We start from the raw sequence: 5,000 nt of genomic DNA on the forward strand, positions 1-5,000 counted from the left end.
TATGTATGTATGTATGTATGTTGTATGTATGTTGTATGTATGTTGTATGTATGTTGTATGTATGTTGTATGTATGTATGTACAGTGCTGTGGAAAAGTATTTGCTCCCTTTCAGATTTTCTTTATTTTAGCATGTTTTTGATACTGAATGTTATCAGATCTTCAACCAAAACCTAAAATTAGATAAAGGGAACCTGAGTTTACAATGAAGAAAATTGTATTTATTTAATTAGCAAAGTTATGCAACACCCAATGCCCCTGTGTGAAAAGCAATTGCCCCCTTACACTGGTTGTGCCACCTTTAGCTGCAATGACTGCTACCAAGTGCTTCCTGAAGTTGTTAATCAGTCTCTCACATCGCCGTGGAGGATGTTGGTCCACTCTTGTATGCAGAACTGCTTTAACTCAGCGACATTTGTGGGTTTTCAAGCATGAACTGCTCGTTTCAAGTCCTGCCACAACATCTCAACTGGGATTAGGTCTGGACTTTGACTAGGCCATTCCAAAACTTGTTGCTTTTTAGACATTTTCATGTAGACTTGATTGTGTTTTCGATCATTGTCTTGTTGCATGACCCAGCTGCGCCCATGTGTATATGTATGCATTTGCTTAATGGTGTATGTGTGTGCGTGCCTGAGCGTAAGCACGCGTGTGTGTATGCGCGTGTGTGTGTGTGTGTGTGTCTGTGTGTGTGTGTGTGTGTGTGTGTGTGTGTGTGCGTGCCTGAGCGTAAGCACGCGTGTGTGTATGCGCTTGTGGGGGTGTGTGTGTGTGTGTGTGTGTGTGTGTGTGTGTGTGTGTGTGTGTGTGTGTGTGTGTGTGTGTGTGTGTGTGTGCGTGCCTGAGCGTAAGCACGCGTGTGTGTATGCGCTTGTGGGGGTAGGTGTGTGTGTGTGTGTGTGTGTGTGTGTGTGTGTGTGTGTGTGTGTGTGTGTGTGTGTGTGTGTGTGTGTGTGTGTGTGTGTGTGTGTGTGTGTGTGTGTGTGTGTGTGTGTGTGTGTGTGTGTGTGCGTGCCTGAGCGTAAGCACGCGTGTGTGTATGCGCTTGTGGGGGTAGGTGTGTGTGTGTGTGTGTGTGTGTGTGTGTGTGACCACCAGAGAGACCAGACCCCACCTGGACCCAGCCAGAACACGGAGGGGACTGACTGGGGACCAGAAACACAAAGCGAGACGAGGCGAGACGCACGAACGCCATAACACCAACTCAGTCCCATTGTTCTGCCTCCGTTTCATCTCTCTCCGTTCTCTCCAAATATTTGGAGGAATGCTCAGAATAACATGCTGGTACTGAGAATATTGCCCTCTGTATATTGTTGAAAGGAACCCGATGTTTTTCTTCAAAGATCTTTTTCTTTGTTTTGTTTTGAGGGTTGTGTTCTCCTGTACTTGAAATGCAGAACTATGATTTTGTGGATATCTCATTGTTCCAGGAGAGTTTGGTGTTTTTGGACAACGGAGCGCCCCATTGGCTCATTTATTTTCTAAAGATCATGTGATTCATTGTAATTCCAAGATGCTGGGAAGAACCTGAAATGAGGCAAAAAAAATAAGAACTACCGTATTTATGTCCCAGATGGAACCATATTCACTTCTTAGTGCACTACTTCTGTTCCCTATACTGGGAATATGGGGGCTGTTTGGGATGCATCCTATGTATCAGTTCAGTGCTGTACAAAAACAAACAAAAAAAGTCCTTCCAAGAAGAGGATCAATAGATTCAGATTCACTCTAGATTCAGAAGGAAGGTTCCCTACTAATAGATTTCCAGAACGTTTACTACATACAGTGTCTCTCCATAGAAAAGCTAAAAGGAAGCCAATGATTATAAAACCAAAGATCCCTTTGTGAAACACCATTGAAGGGGGAGAAGACCGGAGCAGACTGACTGTAAACTATTAATCATGTGATCAATTGGAGAGCCGCTCTGAGCGTGTGTGAAGTTGAGAAACCTTACGGACCCGGCTGCACTGTGGTATGGGTAATGGGCGCCTTCTCTCCTGGTTAGGGCGTTTGATGGCCTGTTCCAGGGGACCCCTGCATTGATTGGGCCCTGAGGGCGCCCTGTGGCACGGCCCCTGTCACCAGGGCGATGACTGACAACGCTAATGATGCATGCTATCGCCGGGCAGAGTCAGGCACCGCGCCAGAGCTGCTGCAGCAACTTCAATCGGCCTGTGTGACTTCCAAAGAGTTTTTGATTTCTCCTCGGGAGCGGCGGTGAGGAGAAGCAGTGAAAGGAGGACCCTAGTGGGAGACAGAAGGCAAGGCCCCTGCCCCAGCCCCATCCCCTGCCTGCCTTTGAATATTTCTCAGTTTACCACACATCAGTTCTCAGTGTAGGAGACATAGAAGAGAGAGGGATGAGAGAGGGGGCTGTGGTGAATTTTTCATAAGCTACAGATGAGACGGATGGAGCCGAAAGGGACCTTACCCCCCGTGGGAATAGGTTTAAGACGCTGTTATCCAACCGCAGTCATTGTACAGTAGCTGCCACTGAGCCAATTTGCAATGCAATGTATTCATGGGAAGTTTTCCGTGGAATCTTGGTGACTATTTTGTTGAAATTATACATGAAGAACATGATGCTTTTCCACTTCACTTTAACTCTTAAAAACATATTTGTCTTGTTTATGGAGGATGAATGAAGACGTTGTGCTCCGTCTCTCTCTCTCTCTCTCTCTCTCTCTCTCTCTCTCTCTCTGTCTCTCTCTCTCTCTCTCTGCCTCTCTCTCTCTCTCTCTCTCTCTCTCTCTCTCTCTCTCTCTCTCTCTCTCTCTCTCTCTCTCTCTCTGTCTCTCTCTCTCTCTCTCTCTCTCTCTTTCTCTGTCTCTCTCTCTCTCTCTCTCTCTCTTTCTCTGTCTCTCTCTCTCTCTCTCTCTCTCTCTCTCTCTCTCTCTCTCTCTCTGTCTCTCTCTCTCTCTCTCTCTCTCTCTTTCTCTGTCTCTCTCTCTCTCTCTTTCTCTGTCTCTCTCTCTCTCTCTCTCTCTGCCTCTCTCTCTCTCTCTCTGCCTCTCTCTCTCTCTCTCTCTCTCCCTCTCTCTCTCTCTCTCTCTCTCTCTCTCTCTTTACCAGTCTCTATCTCTCTCTCTCTCAGATAGATGAAGATGCCTTGCTCTCTTCTCCTCCTCTCTCTCTCCCTTCCTCTTTCACATAGATGGATGATGAAGAGCAGTGGAACCTCTGAAGGCTGCGTCCTCACTTTGTTCTATTATTCACCATCTCCGGCTTCACAGCTCTCCAAGATCTCCATCTCTCTCTCCATCTCTCTCTCCATCTCTCTCTCTCTCTCTCTCTCTCTCTCCTCTCTGAAAGACTCCACTCCCCATCGCGCTGGCTCTGTTAACTCCCTGGCCCAGCTCCCCCTGGCCCGCTGGAGTATACAACCAGTCTCTTCTGCCTCCATGTTTCACAACGGAAGGTCCATCAAAAGTAAATCAAAACTATCCATTGGCACTGAGTCATTTGTTAATGTTGTTCACTGAGACTTCGCTGACTGCTACTCCCATTGGCTGCATCACTCTCAGCAGCCGCAGCCTCCAGACGCACCCCAAACGCCTCGTCTCTCGTCCCCATTGGGGAACGAAATGAATAACGGTAGACTTTCGTCTGGAACCGTCTGACTCTAACCCCCACCTCGACAATGTTCCTTGTCCTCCTTTTGTCCGACTGATTCCTTACATCTTCTTCTGCTCCGACACAATCTAGAAAGTTCCTCAGCGTGTTCATTTGCATAAAGAGTTATTTGAGCGATAAAAGCAAACATGTTTGTTTTTAGTTTTTTCTTCAGCTAAATCCCCAAAGGCATTTATGAGCACTTTGGTAATAAGTACCAGAGAAGGATGTAGCTGAAGACGCAGCCGAGAGGTGCTTTGATGTGCTCTTAGATGCTGTGAAGTCTACAGCGATGTCTACAAAAATACTGGATATCCACTGAGCACAACTCAACCACCCCTCTGTGTTGGTCCTTCCTCTATGGTCCCAAACGTGTGAAGCATGAAAGACGGACTGGGCCGTCTGTGCGCTCCATGGTAGCTGGAGACTAGTACGGACCTTGTCGACTACTTCTGACAAACCAATCCCCAAAGAAAAGCCAAACCGAAGACAGTCTCGTGGAGAGATCTTTTTCTAACTTGTTTCCTCCCTACAGAGATGCACCCCACTAAAAAAGAACTAAACTTTACAGTAAAAGATGGTCTCAGAGCGATACTTCTCATGTTGCTCTGCTTAAAAGAGATTCATCAACTAGCCAAAGCTCTGAGGAGAAACACTGCAAAAATGTCCTCTTAAATTACCAATGTTTTGAGATCCAACCGTTACCATCGACACTTACAGAACAGACCTGGGCCCCTAGTCACAGAGCGTCTTAGAGTGGGAGGGCTGTTCTAGGACCAGTTTTGCCTTAATGAATACAGTTATATGGACAGATAGTAGATCATTACTCCTGCTCTGAGACACTTTTGTGGACACAGGCCCTGGTCTCAGTCTCCAGGGCAAATAGTTTTTAGGACGATTTAAAAAAATGTTTTTATTATTCTTCATTTTCACCAAATTTACAAGGGAAGTCAGTTCTGTTCACCCTTTCCTACCTGAACAGGCCTCTATCGGTGCGTATGTTTACCTGTCATGTAAGGTTTGATAACAAACAGGCTTGTGCGAGCACGATAGGCAGGACTAAACTATTTAGACTGGCTTGAGTAGGAAAAATACACCGTAGTCTACACGGTAGTCTATCACATATCACAAGGCAGACATTTTCTTGTGGAAATATAAGCCTACGCTGGCTGGCTCAGAGTGTTGCTGCTTTGATTCCCCCAATGCTGTGCATGTTGTATTTGTTTAGAGTGTTAATGAAAGGGTGCATTAATAATTCAACATCAACAAAGCATGTGATTCCAACATAAGAGCAGCAGCTCACACAACACGAGACAGACACCAAGAGAGAGGACAGACTCTGGTCTATTACTGACCTCTAGTGGAGGACTTAGATATAGCATGTCCATC

Source organism: Oncorhynchus mykiss, chromosome 19 (genome assembly GCF_057628025.1).
Source record: "Oncorhynchus mykiss isolate SJ-2025 chromosome 19, ASM5762802v1, whole genome shotgun sequence".
NCBI lineage: Eukaryota > Metazoa > Chordata > Actinopteri > Salmoniformes > Salmonidae > Oncorhynchus > Oncorhynchus mykiss.